The 24,259-nt window shown below is 45.0% G+C and overlaps 1 protein-coding gene across 2 annotated transcripts in view; it reads right to left on the bottom strand.

Moving 5' to 3' along the window:
* The window catches only part of MTUS1 (microtubule associated scaffold protein 1), an 810,444-nt gene extending 793,173 nt beyond the window's left edge, over positions 1-17,271 (bottom strand). The window contains exon 1 of one of the 2 annotated variants that reach the window (XM_069200374.1): positions 17,151-17,271. The gene's annotated coding sequence lies outside the window, so the exon portion shown is untranslated. The remainder of the gene's footprint in view (positions 1-17,150) is intronic. The other variant, XM_069200403.1, reaches the window with a different exon arrangement.
* Between the last annotated feature and the right edge of the window lie 6,988 nt (positions 17,272-24,259).

Here is a 24,259-nt window from a genome sequence, read left to right as displayed (position 1 = left end):
TGATCTACAGACTTCAATATCTCCAACATGTATTGTGTTTTCTTATTTGGCCAACTTTCTGATAGTTCTTTCTTCTTTTCTTTAGAATAATAAGATGTATCCTTAGGTCCTTTTTACTGTTAGATGAAACAATCAATTATGACGTAAGTGCAATGTCCATATTGATTTCAACAAATGTCCTGGTCTTGAATATTAGTGCCGACGTGCGTTTCGGCCATAGAAAATAAAAGAGAAAAAGAAAAAAAGAAAGAGTTGTTCCTATACACAGGATACTCATGCAGGAAAAAGTAATGAAGGGTGCCGTCCAAAAATCTACGTGAAACCCTTTATCTCGGGTGTGGTGTGAATAGCCTACCACGAGGGACGACTCGCATCTGAAGAAAATACACCAAAAAGTGTTATCTTTCTCAGTAACCCATGGTGCTCTATATATAGATTGATAAAAAGCAACGATGATACCTTACTGTTTATGAAAGGAACTCAATATTATTAGCGAGAATCTCTCCTCCACTAGCTTGTCTTCCTTTCAGTCTTGGCGCTTAACATACCTGTACAAAATCAAATAAAGTTTGTAACTGAGATAGTCCATGATTTTTATTCTGCACCTGCAAATACTGCATTTAAAAACATTCCTTGTTTCAATGGCGCTACCTCTAATTCTTGCATGTAATTCAATAGCCATGGGTCTATGTACCTTCTCTTACCTTTAATTCGTGGCATCGCCCAATGTACGAGGCCATATGTTGCTATGTAACAAGGAGGCAATACAAAAGCCTCTATTCAGACATTGCAAAGAGCCATGTCAAGACGCGGATCGTACGAGAAGAACCCCGTCGTCATTATCTGATGTAGGAAGCTCAAAGTGAAAGACTCTCCTCTCAGGCTCAGTTGTAATTGGGGATATATGTCTCCCTGCTTCTTTGTCAAATATTTTTTTTGTTTATTTCCCTTTCGGTTAGTCCCTGTTCGGCAAGCAGTTCGCTAATTACATGTCATAAACATTCACTCCAAGATGGCACCCATTATATTATGTGATCCTCGTGTAGACTCTATGTCCGTTGTCGGCCTTTAGTAACAGTATCTGTTTCCTTCCGCCTTACGCAGCATTTTGAATCCTAGTCATCATCCGCCTCCCGCATTCGTGCGGTTTCGTTTTTGCAAGCGTCTGACTTTTGCCTCACTCAGGATTACTCTCTGGTGTCAGAGTAGAGTCTTTCACTTTGGGCTTCCTACATCAGATAATGACGACGGGTTCTCGTACGATCCGCGTCTTGACATGGCTCCTTGCAATGTCTAAATAAAGGTTTTTGTATCTCGTCTTCGTTACAAAGTAACATATGGCCTTGTACATTGGGCGATGCCACGAATTAAGGGTAAGAGAAGGTACATAGACCCATGGCTATTGAATTACATAAAAGAATTAGAGGTAGCGCCATTAAAACAAAGAATTATTTTAAATGCACTATTTGCAGGCGTAGAACAAATACTGGACTATCTCAGTTACAAACTTTATTTGATTTTGTACAGGTATTTTAAGCGCCAAGACCGAAAGAAAGACAAGCTCGTGGAGCAGAAATTCTCTCTAATTACTGAGTTCCTTTCATAAACAGTAAGGTATCATCGTTGCTTTTTGTCAATCTATATATAGAGCACCATGGGTTATTGAGAAAGATAACACCTTTTGGTGTGTTTTCTTCAGATGTGAGTCGTCCCTCGTGGTAGGGTATTCACACCACACCTGGGATATAGTATTGCACATTGATTTTTGGACGGCACCCTTCATTACTTTTTCCTACATGAGTATCCTGTCTGTAGGAACAACTCTTTCTTTTTTCTCTCTTTTTCCCCTTTTTTCTATGGATTTTTGTGTCTTTCTTCACTTTTGTCATTTTATTTTCTCTTTCTTTTTGTTTCTCTTTTTGTATTATTTATGTGGAGATCTCAAATATAGATACATTTATTGTGTTTTTTATATTCCAGAAAAATATATCAAGGTTTCAAAAAAAAGAAAAGAAAATTCCCTGGAATGGTTATATATATTTCAAAGGCTTTTGTGCCCTAAAGAAGGTGAGCGACCCGTGTTTGGGGCGCATGTCACCAGAACGTACGTCTGCATTAATACTCAAGACAAGGACATTTGTTGAAATCAATATGGACATTGCACTTCCATCATAATTGATTGTTTCATCTAACAGTAAAGAGGACCTAAGGATACATATTATTCTAAAAAAAAAAAAAAAAAAAAAAGACTATCTGAAAGTTGGCCAAATATGAAAATACATTACATGTTGGAGATACTGAAGTCTGTAGATCACAATCCGATTTGAGATTCACTGTGTTGTCCTACTTCTGGCGAGTCCTGTGGGGTCTGATAGCTTATTTGTATGGTGCTCTTCAGATCTGATACCTGTCAGTCCTAGAGAAATATGTTAGGTCCTTGTCAGTTACGATTTTTTATTTGTATGAGTGTTTTAGTATGAGTGTGATCTTTGTTTTTTAGCTCTTGCATTTATTCCAGGGTCCATAATGAGTTGGGTTATTAGTTTGGTGAACAATATTTTTTTGTGGATTCAACTGGGTTTGAACACATTTATACTATTTAAATAAACTCATTATTTTGTATTAGTTTCAGGATTAAGTGTTTACTAACATTTTCTGTCCTATTGTTGAGACCTTCCTTGTACGGCACCTGGAATTCCTCAGGAACCCATTTTGTTCTTGGAAGATTGTGAACGCTTTTTTGTTGTATTGTTCCCCAGTCCGACTTTTCTATTGGGGTACTCTTCCTTTTTGAAGAATCCCTAATATTTCACAATATGAGTAACTTTTGAGTAGCACTTCGGACCACAGAAGTAAACCTAGTAGTTTACAATGTAGACATTAAAATATCCACTGTAAATATGACCAGTTGAACACATCTTACATACTTAATCAACTATGAAACACTCAAAGAATATTTTTATACAAATAATTATTAGAATTACAAAAGCAACTGATAATTGCTGCTTTTTAAACATCCTTTTGCCAGCAGTATTCCAATACACAAAGCACAATATAAAATCAAAACAAAGTATCAATACCTTGACTTGTGCCTTAAGAATAGGAAAAGAGTAACCAGAAAATTATCTCCTTGCCTACTTTCATCTGATGCTGCAATGATTTGTTAATAAGCATTTGCCTTCTGTTACCCTTAAGTTGCTGATTAAATAAAAAAATCGCTAAACATTCTATTAACCTGCCCGGGCTTATAAGTTAACAATACACTGAATATTCTGTAAAAGAAGAAACAGGCGTCACAAACATGTTCCCAAGGACATGCTGCAAGAAGCAGAACCTTTGTGCCTTAACACAACATAGCTTTCTCAAAACCAAGTCTTGAACAGTATACTCCACATAAAACAGAAAATGGAATGCCTAAAAAAAGTTACAGCACAATGACTTGAACCCCAGACTCTACCCATTTTGACACACCTAGGAAAATTACTTTTTTCAATAATCCGTCCATTATTTTTTTGCTATGGAAGTGTCGTATTTCGGTTTCTTAAGTAGCAGGGGTATACAACAGAATCAGGAAAAGAAGGACTAAAAAAGATCCAAGACTTCCATTTCACATATACTTTGGAAAAGAATGTGTAAAACATTTTCCTAATCTATAGCGATACATTTTTGGGATTTATTTAGAATACAACCAGAGCTGGGGGTCCTTTAGAGGCTTTGGTAACAAGTAATTGGTCAACATACCAATCCTAAGATGGAAAACCTGGTGTACTATAGCTCCATACACCATCTACACATTAGGTTGACAGGGTGCGGTCAGGCAGCGATCAGGTCTGTTAGACTCACAGGAGTACTTTTTATTAGGTTCCTTTTTCATCATGAACAGCCACACTCAAGAATATGCACTAAGCATATATATCTTATCATTTTTATTCAAAACAATATCCAAGTCCTATTCTACTGCTGACAATGTGCTTGGCACTAACTATAAGAACAATATAGTAGCAAAATCAGTAAAAACTTATTCTGGTAACATCCGTTAAGCTCCCACATGAAATCTGAATAACCCAACAGTGGAGTACACTCATAGGTTCTCAAGCATGCTATAGCTCTTGCTACTTTTCTAGCTAGACCACAATTGTTTTTGCACCAGTGCAACCAATTCTCAGATAGAACAGTGTTCCAAAATAGATTTAACAAATATTAATACATAAGAATAGCTTGTTAGCCTCTCTGTTGACCTTACTGAGTTCCAGACTGTAGCCCAAAAGGCTGTGGAGATGCAAAGACTCCTGGCTCTCTGTTCCTCCCATAGAAATGGTAGTTCCTGCAGTGTTCATTTGAGATTGGGTGGCCGATCAAGTATCAAGGCTTTTCTGTGTCCTTTCTAATATAGTCTAGCATGCATCACTACTGAGTTGCCAAGGAGCACTCATACAAGTTTGTGATCCTGGTGTCTCGCACCTGTGGCTTACGGTGCCCTTACCCACCAATATACTTTCCTAAATCTTATAGTACAGCAGTATGATTCAGTTTCTCTTTTAGCTATGAATTAGACTAACGCTTTAGAATTTAGATTAATTTGCTCAAAGGTGATCGCTTATCAAAACTGGGAGTTAACTTTTACAAGGCCCTGCTACATTTCCTAGCAGAGGTGCGACTTGGAACTAAAGGTGGCGAAAAATTTTTTTTTCTGTATTGACAACTTTCTTGTCTTACCTAGAGGCCTGCAAGAGGGTTATCGGCACTAGCTTCCTGCAGACCTCACTGGCAATCTTGCCACTCTTGACTAATGATGAAGATTGTTTTTTGAGGAATCTGCATGGCACCAAACTTCAAGCCAAACCCAGAATTTAAAATCCAGATGAAGGCCAAAACTAGCTAGAAGCTAAAATCATGGACAATATTAGGATCAAGGAGAGATGAGCATGAAGAAAAAGAATCTAACAAATGTGTTGCATCTGATCTAGCACCAGGAAATGCCTCTCTTTATATGGTATGGGATTAACTAAAATGGACAATACAAGAAGGAACTGTCACATTATGGATTGGGAACCTATGTTTACGTTCTATGAGCAACCCACCACCTTAGAGAGGGCTAATTTTATGGCTTGACCATACCTCATTTCTGGAAACCGTTATGTTCACCAGGCGAACAAAGTAGCAGCCAGAAATTGACTTCTCTTGGCCAGTGCCGCAAATTCCAGCCCTGTTATCACATAGACCACTTTACATAACATCCCTCTCAGTGTTCATGAACACAGAGGCACTAGAAGCATTCAGGCAGTGCTGTCATTCAGCAGCATGCCAAATTAAGCGTCTCATAATAAGTATCAATGCAGACTACACGCCTTTCTCCCTGGTGCATGAAAGCCCTCTATTAAACTCCAGGTTCTGTTCTCACAAAAATTACAATAGGACTACCTTCCAAAGGTCTGGGTTTATTAGGGTGCCCTTGGAATAAACAGCGGACTAGCAACAGAGCAGGAACTGATGATGCATCTTCCCAAGAATAATCACTAGGAGCATAATATTATAGTGGATCAGGTACTCAAGAATACCTCTAAATCTGCTAATCACAAACTTAATGAACGTCATTAAGGTTGCCCATGTGTCTTACTTAGTTTGTGGAGTTTCAGACAGAAGTCAGTGATGAGGATCAGGAACATATTGCTTCAACTAAGATGAACAAAAAACAGAATTAATCCTTCAGGCATGAAGCAACGTTAATCAAAAGGACAATGGGTTAATTGGCTGATTGATGAAATCAAGCATTGGTAAAAAAACAATAGGGGTTGCTTTTATAATGTGAGTGCAGAGCTGTTGGCTTTGGCAATGTTTGTCTGTAAAGCATAGTTGTAGGAAGCTGGCTCTCTATTTACTATAGCAAAGTGAGCACAGAGTCCAGGGGTTCCCCAGAGGCTCGACAGAGGCAATAATAGATAATACTAATGCTCTATTTGCTGTAGTGTGGTTGAGCAGTTAGGCTTATCAGAGGGTAGTGTTAAGCATTTGTTGTAAACACACACAAGCAATAGAAGAAACAAACACACAATGACTTACTCCAGGCCAATAGGTTTTTATAGAGAAAAATATTCTTTTGTTAATTTATTTCTAGAACCAAAAGATTCAGTTTGCAGGTCAGCACATAAAACGAAATGTACTCGGCATAGATATAAGCAGGACTTTGAAAGGAATCAATAATGCATCAAGTTTTCTTTAAAATGGCAAAAAGCTATTTTAAAAGTGAACATAGTGCAGTTTAACAGTTCCTGGGGGAAGAAAAGATTGAACAGTTTTACAGTTAAGTATTCGACTTACAGTTCCATCTCCGGGTTTTAGGTAGTCCGTCATTGGGGGTTCAAGTTAACCCCAATCACCCACCACCAGCAACACGGGGCTGGTCGGATGCAGAGGTCATAGATGAACTAAATTAACGTTGGTTCCTATCGAGACCTTTGGGGAGGGCTCGAAATCTGGTCAGCCAGCAGTTAAGTACCCGCGACTCGGAGGGCAGACTGGGGAGGGGGGGAGAGGGAGGATATAGAAGAGCACTGGAGGGGCCACAAGTAGACACCAAACACACCCCCTCAGTAGCACTGGGGCAGCCGGGTGCCAACAGGATGTCGGGTTTCCAATGCAGGTCTATGGGGGACCCCGGGGGTCACTCAGAGGCTGCAGGTGAGGTCCAGGTTGGGGGGGGTGGAGGGTTGTCTCGGGCACACCAATGGTCAGACAGGGAAGCAGGCCGTCTGCTTGGGTCAATGCTGCTCCGGGGGTCAGGTTCTCCATCGCCTGGGAGCTGCAGCTGCAGCTGAACTTTAGGCGTCCGATATCTTCGTCTGAGCTCGCAGTCAGGTGGGGACCTCTGGATTCTCTCTTCAGGCGTCGTCGTGGGGGCTTGGAGGGGTCAACCCAGGGTGAGCTCTTGCTCCCAATCGCCTGCAGACCCTTTCTTGCTGGGTGGACCACCTGGACACTGCCGTGGGCGTCGGGTACACAGGGGTCAGGACTAACGCATCCGGAGTGCAGTGGGAGTTCATGGTAGAAAGTTTATTTGGGACAGAGCCGCTGTCATCGGGAGTTCTTGGTCCTTTTGGGTGTAGGGCAGCCCTCTGGAATTGGCAGAGGTCGCTGGGCCCGCTGGATGCGTTGCTGTTTTTTCTGCAGGTTCTCTGAAGCAGGAGACAGGCCGGTAGGGCTGAGGCCAAAGCACTTGTCGTCTTCCTTCTTCTCTGCTGGGGTTTTCAGCTTAGAAGTCCTTCTTTTTCTTGTAGGCTGCCAGGAATCTGGTGAGCTGGGGTCAGGGAGGCCCTTAAATCCTAGATTTAGGGGCATTTTAGGGGTCAGAGGACAGTAGCCAATGGCTACTGCCCCTGAGGGTGGCTACACTCTCCTTGTGTCCACTCCCTTTCGGGGGGCACATTCCTATCCCTATTGGTCCCTGTTCTCCAAACCAAGAGATTCTGCAGGGGGGGGGTCACTTCAGCTCTGGGTACCTTAGGGGTGGTCCCAGCTGAAGTGGTCACTCCTCCTTGTTTTTTTTAAGTTTCCCACTGAACTGGCTACCCAAAGTAGGGGCTTAGTCCGGGTGGCAGGCATCTCCACTAGCTAGAATGCCCTGGAGCACTGTAACACAAGGCCTGAGCCATTGATGCTCCCCTCCAGGTGTTACAGTTCCTGCAAAGGGTGTGTGTGAAGCACCTCCACCCAGAGCAGGCTTTATTTCAGGCCTCAAAGGCCCTCACCCCAGGAGGTCAGAAACTCTTCTGCTAGTGGCAAGCTGGCATAGACCAGTCAGTCCTACAGTAGAGGGTTAGGTAAAATACAGGGGGCATCTCTAAGATGCACTGTGTGCATTTTTTAATAAATACAACACTGGCATCAGAAGGGGCGTTTATTATGCTGAGACGTTTGATACCAAGCTTCCCAGTATTCGGTTTAGCCATTATGGAACTGGGGAGTTCATTTCGACAAACTCCCTGACCATATACTTAATATGGCCACAGTGCACTTACAATGTCTAAGAATGGGCAGACACTGTAGAGGCATAGTACTCATGCAGCTATGCCCTCACCTGTGGTATAGCCTTAGGGCTGTAAGGCCTGCTAGAGGGGTGACTTACCTATGCCACAGGCAGTGTTTTGTGGGCATGGCACCCTGAGGGGGATGCCATGTCGACCTTGCCTTTTTGTCCCCACCAACACACACAATCTGCAGTGGCAGTGTGCTTGTGTTAGGTGAGGGGTTCCTTAGGGTGGCATAACACATGCTGCAGCCCTTAGGGACCTTCCCTGGTCACAGGGCCCTTGGTACCCCTCACAAGGGACTTATCTGTGCACCAGAGGTGTGCAAATTGTGGAAATAATGGTACATTTTTAGTGAAAGAACACTGGTGCTAGGGCTTGGTTAGCAGGACCCCAGTACACTCTCAGTCAAGTTAGCATCAATATCAGGCAAAGAGTGGGGTGGGGGGGTAACCGCAACAAGTGCCAGTTTCCTATAATAGTTAAAAAAACCATACAGAAAAAAAATACTGGAGGAAAAGCAAACACACATATCCTAAGATAGATCAAAAATGTTTCACTCAAAAACGGAATTTAAAAATAAGGAAATGTCAGAATGAAAAGTGAAATGCTTCCCAAGGTCTAGTTTATGATACAGCCATTTTCTCCTCTGTGCTTGCCCAAGTAGCAGAGTTTTGGGTCTCCAGGACACCTGCTGAGTGAATGCAGCAGATGCCCCTTGCCCCAACTCCATTAAAGACTTTGTGTCAAAGCTTGTGCTTTCACGCAATATGTGAAATGCAGCAGATAAAACAAAATTAGACCTTAAAGTCTGCTTTTCAGTCATACTCCAGCAAAAATATTTCTGTTGCTGTGCAGACAAACTGGAAAGTGTAGGGAAACAGTGTGGGCCTATTTGGGAGGGGTTTTTAATTCTAGAAGATAAAGTGATATGCTAGACTCTGGCATACCACTTTTGTACATCTAACGCATGGTGTCCTTTTGTTGGTGCCCTCAACTGAGGCTATCCATCCTCCATTCTGTATTCTGTTTGCTGTGCCTACGCAGATCAAACTAACCAGGCTGAGGATATCAATTTAATTTTGAGTCTTCAATTTTAAATTCCTTCACCCTCAGAGAACATTTTCAATTTTACATTTTGCTTCTTTAAACATACTTTATGAATTTACAAATACTTCTTAATTTTCTCAACAGTTGCAGAGCCCCCCACAAGTAGGCATTTTGGACACCCAAAAGGTCTGAGGACCACAGGTTAGGAACCACTGATCAATACAAATCTTATGTCAAGGTTATGACCTACTATTAACAGCTTCAGGTATTCAAATAGCTTAGAACGTACAGACTTATGCTGATCACTCACTGAAGAGTTAAGAACATACTACGTATTCCTTAACAGAGTTTACGGTTGCTTGCCAAAAATTCAAAGTCCACTTCACTCCTCTGTGACCAGAGATGACAGTCATGACATTTTAAAACACTTTATTCCTTAGTCTGATTAATAAATAGCTTGTTAGTTGACATAGAATTCATTTTGTCAATCTAGAGGGTTCTTTAAAAGATCTTATAGTTCCTTCAAACCCATTTTCTCTTGAGCAGTTCTGATTAAAAAAGACTGAACTATTCCAACTGCTCGTTGAGGAAAAAAGCTAACTGATCATAAATTAGTGCCAATTTTGGATGACATGATCAGGCATCCACTAGAACATTCTGTAAACCAGGAGTATAGGTCACAGTGACTGGGTGCAGGACAAACAGAAAATGCCCACCTGACCTAACGACTATTCCTATACTGCGTGTTCAGGACTCGAAAAATCATAAAAATGTTACTAGACCTGCAGGTCGAGTAATTTAAATAATTTTCTCGACCAAACTGTAATGTACTTGACCCGTCTGAAATTGTGTGATCTTAGGAACATAGTTTACAGAATCGCCTTTTGCATCATTCTCACATATGATTGCAACTTCAGATATGTGAGCTCACCATTTCTGCAGTACAAAAAAACTGTTTAAGTAACTGTAAAGTTTGCTGCATGTGTCACAAGAATCTAGCCCACATATAGGAGGCACGTGACCCTTGACTTTTTAGTTTACTAACAGCATTGCCATCAGGGTAGGAGTGTTTCTCAGTTTGTTTAAACACTCAATTTTAATAAATATATCACTAAACCATGATGTGATAGCATATTGTCATCTACACACAGTACATTTCCAAGAAGTGCCCCAAAACCTATCCACTAACTTGTAGCTTCACTGGTAAAACTATAGTGTTTTAACAATCTGTGTAATGTGGGTTTCAGAAAACATATCCTTTGCTCTTCAACACAAAGTATTTTGATTTGTTTTCATCCTATTAAAATATTTTTTCCCCCTCACACAGAAATATAAAAATGGGCTTTCACAACTACTGAAATATATTTTGAAATGTTTGCACAGTTGACTTAGTCATTTAAATGTTGTGTGTTAGGAAAAACCTGACACTGTATATCCTTTTATTTTACATTCCTAACAGCAGGTCACACAGTTCACATTACAAAGTCTTGGAACTCTGCAGTCAAGGAAAATTAATTCTAAGACAAACTGACTTTTGACTTCTGTCTGTGAACACATCAAACGTGACATAAGAAGAACTAGATTTAAAGGCATCTTTCAATGCCCCGCCACTTTTCAACTGAACAGAACAACTATTCTTTGTCAACTCGCCAGAAGGGGTGAGTAAGCCCTAAAAATAGCTGGACCTGATCAAATAAGACTCACCATAGCGAGCAGTCGAGTAGATTTTGAGAGCCTTGATGTTTCATTTACACTGTAAATTTTAATAATCAGATTTTCAAATCGTTTTCTAGTGACCATTATCCAGATCTGAATGTCCAGCGTCTACCTAAAGTTTTACCCCACTAAAGCGGAATTCCTGTTATTTGCCAAAAACATGCAAAAATTATAACAAATTTACCACATTAACATGAACCTTGATGACTTAGAGCCTCAACTTTCACGGAACTTGGATTCACCCTGGACACCAATCTCACGCTCGGGGAACATTCTGAAAAGCAAAGATGGCCTGGAACCAGATCTCACTTCGGTGAGAAGAGAAACCATTCTGCCAGAAAACTACCCCAGAACAGCTGTTCAAAACCACATACTCTTAATGTTTTGTAACGCCCTGCTCTATAACCTCACAGACTACACGTTGCCCTCTTTAAGTACATCCTACGCACCCCAGGACGTCTCATCCTGGACCTTAAGAAATATCATCACACCACCCCATTGTGATGGAACTCCACTGGCTCTTCTTGACTCTTAAGGGACTTGCCAAACGCTAATTCAATTTAGGAAGTAGTTGAGGTCTCAACTCTTTAACAAACACTACAACAATGAGGCACTGTATAGTTTTGCTCCCAGGTACCTCTCATTTCACTCACTTCATTGTATCCTTGCTTTTGCCCCATACAGTGCTCTGCTGCCTTTTGGCTAGGTTTATGCTATACAAATACCACAAACTTGCACATAGATGTCATCACTCAGTGCATGCCATAATATAGGCTAAAAGTTCTCTTTCAAACACTGAGCAGTTCCATTCAAATTCTTACAAAAAGATGAAATAAGGAGGAGACTGGATGTTTGAGTCCATCATCTTTTGGGTATTTTAGCATATCCATCCTCTGTCAATAAACTTAGTTGGATTATCAGGATGACGAAACATAGGTGGTTAAATAAACAGCTTCAAGTGTACAAACACCTGCATAGCTTGATTGCCCCAGCAAAACCTTCTTCACACACATATATGTATATATTTTTTTTTAACATGAGGGGTATCACTAGTTAACTCAGAAAAATCTTGATGAACTGCAGAAAGAAATGAATAATTACAAGAAACCTCTGGGTCTGCTTAATATTAAGGTCATTCCAAAATAGTTGCTACTAGGATCCAGAGAGAGGCCAGGCATACACAACATTAACACTAGATCCTACACTTCTCTCAAACTCACACTCCTCAGATTTACAAATACCGTTGATTAAGCCTTGAAACTCAAAATCCATGTATTTCTGTTACTCGTGAGTCTTCAATAACACTAATATATCATCAAAACAGAACACAAATGGATTTAAGATACTGAAAGCCTGATTCATGCAAGTGCTGTGTATACTAAGAAAAACTAGCCATCAGATTTTTCTTCTGGACGCACAAATGAAAACTGATTTCACCCCACCTTTCCTTCCTTTACTATGAGCAAGATAGTTCTGTTCTAATCTGCAGGTTGTTTTTAAACTCCTTCAAAGATAATTATATATTTGGAGGTGTTAGCATAGCTGTGTGTTTGCATCAACTAAACAGGACACAGCTCAGGAGCATACTCAATAGTTCCAATGGAATTCATCTCACTGCCTGTTTCCTTAAAGTTCAGAAGGCAAGAACAGGAATGTATCTAGTGCAGTGATTCTCAACTCTATAGCCCCTAGTCTCCTCCTGTAGCCCTGTAGTAGGCTGTACCTTCATTATCATCGGTAAGCATGTCAGTTAACTTCAAATGAAGCCCACACAAAACTTACACCTTACCTCTTCAACATAATAAAGCTGAAACACAGTTGCATTGCTTTCATTCAAATTTAACACAGATCTTAAGGCAACGCTTAAGGCTTCTGAGGAGACCAGATTATAATTTATTGACACTAAACAATATATTTTCCAGAGATTTTGTGAAAAGAAATTGCGGTCATGAAATTCACAGTCCAAGTGGTAGCATTTTCCTGAGTGTTTTGATAATCTATCTAGCAACTAGCTGAGAAGGTTCTTTATGAAATATCTTTTTTAAACTCTCCAGAATCGTAATTACAGTTTAGCCGAGCACATGGTACCTCAGTTGCGCATACATTCAAGACATTAACCAACAATTTCATATACAGCGGAAGGAACAATGTATCCCTTGCTGGGATGGATACGTCCCCTGCATGGTTCAGCAGAGCATGCACCCCAGCCCTATGTTGTTTTTCTCGGTATGCTGGGTTAGGTTTTTATGTTTTTCCCCTCTGGTGAGCCAAACTATTAGGTGTGCTTATTAGAGACCTCCCTACTATTTGGAATAATTACACAAACTGTCGGACGAAGGGGTACCCACCTCAGGGATTTAAGAGAGAGTGCACTGCCCTTTTGACCTTAGTTTTATGGAATTTACCGAAGTGGCTTCATAGATTATATTTAAGGGGCAGGCCTTTACATTCATCACCAAGGCGAAAACATCCCATGTTTAAAAGGCTCAGTTAGTCTCCTTTCAATTGAGTTGTTCACCTTGTGTGGAATGTGGGAAGGTATATGTGCCTCGTGTGAAGTGTGAGAATGGAGCATGTTTCATGCTTAGAAGAGGGAATCCAATTCGGCTTTCTGTGTATAACGAAACAAATGACCGAGTTTTGTACTTACCAGTATAAATTAAAGGGATTCTAAATACTCCCAATCTAGTCAAAAAAGGAGAAAGTTAATATGTTCAAGATTTGATTGATCAAGAGCACACAACCTGACCAAATTGAGAGGGCAGGATTGAAACTACGTCTTCTGTTTCCACAGTTTCAACTAGTCCACTAGACCAACTGAAGCAGTAGTGATTCTGATCGCAAGGCACTATGTTTTCCTGGAAAATGTCACTCTGTCATGGGGGTCTTTCAATTTTAGAACACTGCGTTTATTTCCAGCTCATTTAGGCATAGTGGTAAAGCTGAGCAGCAAAGTAGATAGTGTCAGTATTATATACAGGAAGGTTGTTCTTAAAATTAGGTAATCTAACTTGCCCATATTGAAACCAACACACAATATACTGCTTCAGGAATCCCCAAAACATATAGAGCCAATAGGAATTACCCATATGATGACTCAACATTGCCTGGTGTGTTCGGGGGCATCTTGGGTGACCTGCAACCTGCACATGTGAAGAGAGTTAAAATGGTAGACTATCATGGCAGCAGTGCTGAGGGTTAGAGACATTGAAAAACAAGCCAGCAAAGAGCCCCCTAACATACGCACACGCCTATATATCAAATCCAGCTGGCTCTTCAATTTGTACACATGCACCTAGCATAATGAAGGCAACCACTAAATGCGCCAAGGCGGATACCCTGGGCACTCGCTCCAGCAGCTGTGACACCACTTACGGTAAAAGGAGACAGTGCACAGAGTGCACCAATGCACAAACAAATGTATGCATTGTGTATCATTAGTCATCATTATGGAATGGTTTCTGCAGTTGTGAAAACTGGATAAGTGGTCCTTCACTTGTGCATTGGGCGGTCATGCGGGTAGAAAACAGCCCGTAGGAAGATGCCAGGCTTTGAGGACAGAAGCATTTGAGGTAAAAGAGTGGGGTAGTAAATGGGATGCGATAGGGCCAGTTGTGTTAATGGTTGGCGAGTTTGGGCCGTGCAGAGCCAGTTCTGATTTATTGCTAATACATCTCAGAATGATTTGGTTCAACGTTCTTGTTTGACATTTTTTAGGATAATGAAAAGAGATTTGGATTATCAGGAGTTCTTAGGTGGGAATGTTTGCTTTGTGGAATGAGCTAGTGCAAAAAAGAGTTTGGCAGGAAGTTTTAAACTACACTTTGATCAGGGAGACAGAAGGTTAACAGGCAGATGCGGGTCCTCTGTGAAGTGCAAGGGACTGAGGTAGTGCAGCCCGTTGGCAGCTGGCTTATTTTTAACGCAGGGGACACAATAATAATAATAATAATAATAAATAAATAAATATAAATATATATATATATATATATATTTTTTTTTTTTTTTAAAGGCAGTTAGTTCAGGGTCTTTCTGCTCCTGAAAGCTCTAATGCTGGACCAGGAAACGCCACTAACCAATCCTGATGCTGCTTTCATGCTGGTAGCCAGCATGAAAGCAATGTCAGGATTGGCGTGAGTGGGCTCTCTCAGCGCCCACAAGAGTGCTGGAGGCCTGTGCTTTCTCAAACCCTGCTGTCTTAAGACAGCTGGGTTAGAGATGTTGAAAGTGCCCATGTCTGGCTGGCCAAAGGGACATGCGCACTTTAAAGAAGTGCACAGCTCGCTGCTGCCACTTGGCAGCAAGAGCCCTGCACCGTCCTGACACTCGGTTCAGGGCAGGGCGCAGAAAAATAAAATGGTAATAAACAGATTACCATTGTATTTTTCCGTTATGAGAGGCATTTTTTGGTGGGGCGACGTTCTTCCGCTCACATGGAGGGGCCGCCCCTGTGTGCAGCACAGAAATATAGTACAGGAGCAGTGTGAGTTGTTTAGGCATGATGGAGTACCTCTTTGCTCTTTGGGGAATAAGCCTTACCTTCTCGAAGTTTTCTTGTCAAAAGCTTTCAGAGTTAAATTTTGGAGCTGACGTTGGTGGTAAAAGGAGGGACCTTTTTCAGAGGCAGCCTCATTCTGGAGTACAATTTGTGGAAGAGAGGGCAAGAATACACCTACGTAGGTACGCAGGGTTTTCCTGGGTGGCAGAATACGCAGTCATGAGCTAATACTCAGGGAAGGGCTTTTCCAGGAAGAACTCTGCAGCTCAGTGGGGGGGGGGGGTTCAATAAGAAGCATCACGAGAGGGATCTGAAAGAGGTTGACAGACGAGATGTATGAAGCTTGGAGGACAAAAGAGGGGTGTGGGATGAAAGGATGGTGGCCAGAGAGGCACGTATATATTGAGAGTGGAAAACACGAATCAGCTCCGTGATGGGGTGGTTGAAAATACTGGGGAGGATAAAGGCTGGTGGGGTGTAGGAAAATTAGAGAGGCCGTGGTCTGTTAATCGCTGTAATCTGATTAGGTTTGCTCTATTGAAGCAACTTTTACTCTCATTAAAGTGCCTGTGACCTCATCTGTGCCAGAGCCCCAGATTTATTATGGGGCACTCTGTAATACTTCTGCAACATTATAAAACGATTATATGTGGCGATAGAAGTTTCCTTACTCTGGCTGTTATCACAGTATTGTAGATTAGTGTAGGTGCTGGGTAGATCAGTATCATTTCAACAATACACACGCCGCTCACAGATTGCAATGTGTAGGTTATAATGATAAACAGGGATCACAGGCTGTTGCATTAGTACACAGACCTGCCTGTTTTAGCACACAATCCAAAGACAAATCAACGTTTACACAAAAGCCGGTTGCCAAAACATCAGAGCATTTAATTCAAAAAACACACACGTGCGTCTTGTTTTGCTACGCTTTAAAACCCATAGCCGGCGGGATACAACCAAAAGCTTCCTCTGCATATCGGGTGCTCCACCAAGCCCCAACAACTGCACAGGTTAGCAGTAGAGATTGCTGATCAATTAAAAAGACGTACATAATAGGTTAAGCTGCATGCCCCGGGCTATGGTGTGTATAACCACGAGTGCGTTAAGGAGAAACCCGATTTCCTTCAAGGTAACTGCATCAAGCTCCACAGCCTCACAGCATCTCGTTGGAGCACGTTTGGTAAATCACTATTTGCACAAACACGCGTGCGCCTAAAATTCGAAAGCTTGCTGAATTCACAGACACGCCTGCTTAAAGAGGTTATTTGTGTTTTTAAAATGAGAACACCGCCGCCCCCCTAATTTCATGAGCTCCGTGAATACCGTTGGCACTGCCCGCTACTGCTGCACGACCGTCCCTCAAGAGCTCAGGCGGCATTTGCAACTTTTCAAAGAAGGGATACCCGTGTGGTGATGCACGGTGCCGGGGGCGGTGGCTGCACCTCCCCCTCGCAGCAGCCCCCTCGAGTTCAGCGGACAAAGCGGTACCTTTAGCAGGTGAAATGGATCCTCCCCAGGAGAGCCTGGCACCAGCCAGCTCCCCCTGCAGCCAGACACTGAGCCCCATTGTGCCCCGGATCATTTCCACCCCGGGCCGTTATTGAACCCGTCGCACTCCACACATCTCAATCACAGGCTCACAATACACTGCGGAAAGAAACCCTCGGGAAGCCACAATGAACCAATGTGTTTTTTGAGCAGTTCTCTGCAGCACACCCGCGGACGCGGTACGGTGAGACGGCGTTATGTACGGACACTGTCAGGGCACTGCGTGTCGGTGTGTACTGTGCATGCAGCGTCCTTCCCCCACATTCACTGCCCACCAGAAGCCGTGCCCGCTGGCTCTCCGAGACACATACCGCAGTGACGCGACCTGGTGCTGGAAACCCGAGCTGCCTTCACCTGCCCCGAGGACGCCTCGCCTCCCCGCCCGCTCTGCGCTGGCGTCAGGCGGAGCCAAGCTGCCGCAGCTCTCCTCCGCCCCGCGCTTACAGCCGCCTCCCTCCCCGCCCACTGCACCAGCGCGGAGCCGGGCGCTCACCTGGAGTCTGCGGCGCCCCCAGCGGCCACTGCCGGTGCCTGCGCCGCGGACGGGCACAGAAAGGGCGTACAAAGGAGCGCCTGCACTGCCTCCAGCGGCATTGACACAGCCGTTGGGCTATAATCCGAAATTACCCACATTTGTTTTAGCCTAATCATGCACAAGGGAGTCCCCTAACTTGGACTGAAATGGAGAAGTTTTAAAGTTAGGGGTTTTGTGTTTAAAAAAAAAAGACAATGGGACAGAGTGACCAAACCGAGACTCGTTTGTGTGGGTAAAAGGCCGCTTTATTGGAACAGGTGCCCCTAGACCTACCCCCTTGGCCTTTGCCTTACAAAACTAAGACCTCACTAGACATCAATCACTTACCCCCGCCCCTCCCCCTCCCCTACCTCAATCCCCCCCCCTTCTTCTCAACCTGTCTTTTCCTTCCTCTCGTCTCCTTTACTTTCTCATCTACTTTGAACCTGTCCGCTACTGAGCAGTCTCCTGTCTGTCCTTGTCTAATTAATGTTCCCCCGTCCTAATACCTGACTTTCCCTGCCAGCTCCGTCCTCCCCCGAGCTTTTAATAGCTTCCCTGCAGCTGTCCCCACCTTGGCAAGCACCTGTCCAAGCGACGCCTACCTAACAACATCGGACACCTGTTCCAAGAAAACCCCCCAAAAAACAGCATAGCCATTCCTCCGCGCACCAACGCCCTTCCCAATACAGCCCAAAACCTGCTGAACCCGCCGCATCCGAAAACATCTGGGCATCCCATTTCCACTCCCGCCAGACCTTCAGGGGAATACCATTAAATGACTCCAAGAACTTTGCCCACATGCGCAAGTCCTCCCGCACTCCCACCTTCAACCGCACATGATGATGGGGAAGCGCGTGCCCCGCCAGCGCTAGAGAAAGTCTTCTGCAAAACGTCCTACCTGCTCGCACCACCCTACACGCAAAATTCAAATGTCCCAACAACATCTGCACATCCCGCACCGTGACCTTGCGCCTCCGCAACATTTCATAAATTCGGCTGATCATGTCCATCTTTTTATCGGCAGGCAACCTGGCTATGCCTGCCACCATATCCAGTTCAATCCCCAAAAACGACAGCACCGTAGCTGGCCCCACTGTCTTTTCAGGAGTCAGGGGCACACCAGGTCTCCCATGATGTCCATAAACCAGCTCAGCACCGCCGCACAATGCGGGCTGTCCGCTGGCGCCGCAAAAAAGAAGTCATCCAAGTAGTGCGTTACCCCTTGGTGACCTGTAATTCTCACAAAGATCCACTGCAGGGCCGTGCTAAATCGCTCAAACAGCGCACACGAGCTGGAGCACCCCATAGACAGTGCCTTGTCCACGTACCAGCTCCCCCGAAACTGGATGCCCAACAACTCGAAGTCATCCAGATGCACCGGAAGCAGCCGAAAAGCTGACTTAATGTCAGTCTTTGCCATCAAAGTCCCCGGCCCCAGCTGATCCACCATCTGGACCGCTACGTCCACCGACGCATACAACACCTTTGTGAATTCCTCCAGGATGAAATCATTCACTGAGGCCCCCTCTGGCCAGGACAAGTGATGAATTAACCGGAATTGTCCTTCCTCTTTTTTCGGAACTATGCCAATTGGCGACACAATAAGGTTTTCCAAGGGCCAACAAGAAAACAGACCCGCCATGGGACCCTCCCTTACCTCTTTCATCAGTTTCCCATGGACCAGCTCCTCCCTTCCGTGCACGGATCGAAGATTCTCTGCCCACCGACTCTCCCGCGGACCCTGGTACCCCAACCTGAACCCTTCCCGAAAACCCCGAACCAATAAATCAGCTTCATCCTGCCTGCCATAACCCTCCAGCCATGCCTGTAACTGGTCGACCTTAACCGGCGTAATAGCCTTTTCCTGCAACGCCTTGCCACTGGCGCTGTCCCTCTTTTCCTCCATAAGTACCCCCCTGACTCCAGCTTGCAGCTCCCCCTGCGCTGGCTGAGTTCTGCTGGCCACTACACGCTGTGACCGGATGTCAACCCGCGCATTTTGTACATTCGTGTCAGAACTTACAGTACTCTCTGGTACATATTCCTTTATTGTAATCCCAGCACGCCCCCGACCGTCCGGTCCCTGCACTGTTAGATCTATTGGGGCTGGATCCCCCAGACCCCACCCCTTGGGTGGGGCGCTCCCGAAAGGGCCGAAATATTATGGGCAACCCACTGGCCGTAAACACCGTTTTTCCAAACTTCGCTGGACCCATGGTGTGCTGCCACAAGTCTGTATCAATTTCCCCCCATTGCACCTCCGAGTCCGCGGCCATGCGCGCCCGAAACTCCTCGTCATATTGGCGCCACGCATAACCACCATAATTAAGCTGAGCTTTCCTTATGATATCCATATATTTAAATAATGATACAGACCTCTCTGGGAATTGCTCGCAATATACGCTAGCGAATATCAAGAAAGCCGCTGTCCAATTCTCTATCGTGACTGGCACTTTTGGCCGCTTAGAAAGCTCCCATTCTTCTTCTTTGGAGCCCTCCTTGGCCCTGATCTCCCGATGCAACAATTTTAATATGTCCACATACTCCCCTTTCCAAATCTTTTCCTTTGTTGCCGGCATTAAGTGCGCCCCTAGAGGTTTTGCTGTGCCCATATAGGGCAACTTCACCTTTTTGGACGACGGCTCCCCCTCCTTTTCCTCCTTCGCTCCCTTCTCCGCCCCGATAACCACTGCACCTTCCCCCCCTTTTTCCGAAATCGCGGCCTGCCCCTCCTTCGTTGCCTTCCCGTCGCTCTCCGTCGAGACCCCCTTGTCCTGCATATACACTCCCTTTACTAAACGCACTGACTCCTCTCTCGCTTCCGACACCACCGATATCATTGAGCATGAAGAAGCCTAACCCGGAGATAGCAGCGGGGGCCGCTCCTGAACCGTCCGTGCCTCTCCTCCCCTGCGCTCTCTGCGATGCTCCCTGTGCCGTGTACCCGACCGCTGTACCTGCAATGACTGACGGACAGGGTTAGACGTTCCCCGCCCTCCTCTCTCCCACCACTCATACTCACTACCACTATTACGCAACTCGCCCTCCTCCAAACTCTCTTCTGACCTCTCCTCACGCTCCACAGCACTCACACCTGAGCCACCGCATTTCGCACAACCGGAATACTTCCCTCTGTCTTTTGACCGCCTTCTGGACGGGCCCGGACGTTGCTCCTCCTGGGCCCTGGCGACGGGGGGCGCAACACCCTCTCCTCCACACAGCCCAGCAAAAGCGTCCGCAGCCCCAGAACGTCGCCTGCTCCATCCTGGTGATGCCATCCGGCTAGCCGCCCCAGTGCCAGCCTTCCCTCCTTCCCAGTGCACTCGAGCCGCGTCCTGCTCGCCTGGGTCATCGTCTTTGTAATCCAAAGGCCCCTGCCAAACAAGGTCTGGTGTGCCAGGGGAAGAACCAATATCCCACTGACTTCTGACCCCTAGACCTTCCTCCCCTACCAAGCCCTCATCATCCAACCCATCATCCTCCCCCAGGACCTCACACTCTGGGATGCCAGCCCTATAATCCTTCCTGGGGGCCCCCAAAACTCTGTCCACTGCGGATCCCTCCCCCTCGTACCACCTGCCCCCCTCTGTACTCCCTCCCTCCTCATCGCTGCTCCACTGGAGCATGGTAGGCCATTTTTCCGACAATGGGACCCTGGGGTCCCTCTCTACCTCTTTTTCTGCAGACAACCATTTTTCCCCCTCCCCACGTCTAATCCCCAACTCCAGGACCCTTGCCTCCTCCACACAAGGTGCCCCCCATTTGCCCCGACGCCCCCGGCCCGAAATCGACAACCCCATTGAGTTTGAAAATGCCCCAGGGCCCCCCGTAGCGCCTCTGGCCTTCCGAACCTCAATTGAGACGGCCGCACGCGCCTGGCGCGCGCCAGCCTTCCCCTTTTCAGGCTTACCTGCCGCGCTCGCCTCGAGCGCCCCGACTCCTTCGTTCCTGTCCCCTTTACGCCGCACTGCCTCCTGCGGCCCCGCCTTTCCATTCCGAGCTGGTTTCCAGCTACGATGCGGTATGCCGTGCCCCGCCTCCCGGGAAGCCCTCGGGGATCCCCGACCTCGCTCCCGCCCTGAAAACCTCCCCTTGCCTGCCCCAAACACGCCCTTCGCCCCCGCCCCCCGGGACGCCCCTCTCACCTTTGCTGCTCCAGATACCCGCGGCGGGGAGCATGCGGCAACCGCCGCCGCGACTCCCGCGGAGGCCCTGCGCGCTGGGCGACCTGGCGCCAGGACTCCCTCCTTCAACAAATCCATCCGGCCTGCCTGACGCAACAGTGCGACGGCCTCCAGGACTTTCGCCTCAACCTCCATCCTGCCGTAATCTCAACGCGATCACCGCCAAAGGAATACACCTACCAAGCTAAGGAAGCTTATTTAATTATATAACTATTTTTTTATTATTATTTTTTTTTATCGCTATCCACCTACACGATCCAGCCACGTGGAAAGAACAACACAGAGCCCGTCTGACTACCCCCTGGCCACCAGGTCACCTTTCCAAAATGGTGCCTGTGCCCACGAAATGGCCGTTTACATACCCGTCCCACCCACCTAATTGGCACCCCGGACGTCCAACCACATCCCGGGTCATGCCACCTGTCCCAAAAACCCCGAGGGGGGAACTCCTCGTTACTCTCTCCCCCCCGAGGCCCCAATCTCTCGAATAAATTGGCATATCTGAGTGGTCTAGACCTGCACGCTTCTAACCACCTTGTATTGTCTGAGGAAAAGGAGCCTTTGACAGTGAACCACAGCTTTAGTATAACAATGCACCAGGTTAAGCGAATGCTGGGAACAGGGTGGAGTATTTTGTCTAGTGCGCTGCCTTTCTGCACAGTCTAAACTGATCTGTTCGAACCTTGTCACTTTAACCTCTAATACGTGCTCAAAGAAGCGCTCAAACTGGAATATTTAGTGTGGGCTCCAGATTTCTTGTGTGTTATTTGAGTGACACTACATCTCCTCTGGCTTTTACCACTGTTCAAACAAAAGGGCGCAGTAAATCTCTGGGTTGGTGGGCAGCGGCATAATAAAACATGAGAGGTCCCCCTGCAAAGTACACGAAGCACCCCACCCCAGGAGTTCTCAGGCCAGGGGCCTGTCCCTGTGCACAGTGCTGAGGAGACCCACTTACCCATGTGAGTGTCCTGGGTCCCCCCCACACTGCAGGGGCTGCTGGGGGGGATGGGAGGGTTGGTTATATTATGCCACTTATGATGGGCTACAAGGATTGGCCAGAAATAATGTCCAGAACAACCAGTACGATATGTGAGTTCTAATGAGAAACGTTTTAAACTCGTATGCAAAAGTAGAGAGATTTAGTTTTGCGCCACACAAACAGAAATGTATTAATAGAGTTTTTCCTCATTTGAAGGTACTATAACATGAATGCTAATGTACATTTGTTTATGTTGACTTTATAGTTTGCGTATTAAAATGTGTTTTATATGAATTAATGAATGTGCTGTTTTAACCCACTTGCATTAGCTCAAGTGAGGACTGTTAGGTCCTCTATTCGTGACTGTGCAGAAAATGTTTCATCATCTTGTTAACAATGACCTTTGTTCCAGATTTTGTTCTCATGAGAATGCTAGCTTGTTCATAGATGTCTATTGTTCCACAGATAGTAAGCCTGGGAAGTAGTCCTTGGGTACAGAACATCCAGGACCATGGACTGGCAAAATATACAAATGTAACAGTCTCACACGAAAGGGAACAGATGGACACCCTTCTCATGACAAACCTGAGAATCCTCACCAATGTTTAATTTTGAATCACATGATCATTTTCTACTGGATGTTACCCCTTCAATGTCATGTGGAACAATGGATTGACGAATCATCTTGGCCTGTGAACTTTAATATGCCATTTTCCAGCTGGAGTGAAATCAGAATCTTTTTACTCTTCTTTGCTGAATGCTGAACCATTGGATTCTGAGAGGTATTGTCCTCTCTGCCCTTGCCCCTTTGAAATGCCTTGCTGAGACTTAAAGATTTTTCCCCCTGACCCAGAGAAGAAGTCTCTTGACCGAGCTTACTTTTTGCCCACTTTAGTTAGTGACCTATTACCCAAGATTTCCTTTTTCCAAAATCTTTTTGCCCCTTTTGCCCTTTTTGTCTTTTGCCCACATGTGTTCCGCCCAGCACATTAATCCCTAATTGGTTAATCTGTAGGGTTTCCCTTGCCCATAGTAGCTGAACCTAGATGATTTAAATTGTCTTAATGCTTATTAGAGTTGAGTTGCGCTTGTTTTCTGTACATTAAGTTATGTTTCTGATGTTCTGTATTGTAATTGTGGAGTGTTTAGTTATTCTACTGTTAGTTTGTTTAAACATATTTCGTTGCCTTGGTCATCCCTTGGTGATTTTGTATCTTTATGACTTTGTCTGACTTTGACTCTAATCTTGGAATACAACCCCTTAACTTTATTCCCAAGTGGAGCTTTCCATGTATGACCACATTGGTCATACTGTGTAGCTGAATTGGTTTGAATTGAAATTTGATGACTTGTTCTTCTCATCCTAATGCTGGGTCCAAAGTTTCATTGACCTTTGATTTCTGCAAAGGAAGAACTCAATCCACAAATCTGGTAGCAGATGTCTGGTTTGTCCCAGAAGGGGAAGCATAGTATTAGGGAGATAGGATTGGTCACATGTGAGTGCCCACTCCAAATTTAGCCTACCCCAAATTCTGTCTCATGGTTCATTCCGAAGACTGATGAAGTTCTAGCATCGTTCCTGCGAGAGACTGATGTGTGAGTATTAATAGGGTTTTGCACTTGCATTGCTTTTGGCCTGAAGATTGCGATAAAGTGTAATGTTGTGAAGTGTTTTGCGGAGTCGTCGTACTCATGTGATTGTGGCCCTTCTTAATAAAATTTGCCCACTGTTGTTGT

This window comes from Pleurodeles waltl, chromosome 1_2 (genome assembly GCF_031143425.1).
Source record: "Pleurodeles waltl isolate 20211129_DDA chromosome 1_2, aPleWal1.hap1.20221129, whole genome shotgun sequence".
Lineage (NCBI taxonomy): Eukaryota > Metazoa > Chordata > Amphibia > Caudata > Salamandridae > Pleurodeles > Pleurodeles waltl.
The sequence above is the reverse complement of the archived record's forward strand: the minus strand, read 5'-3'. Positions and strand labels throughout refer to the sequence as shown.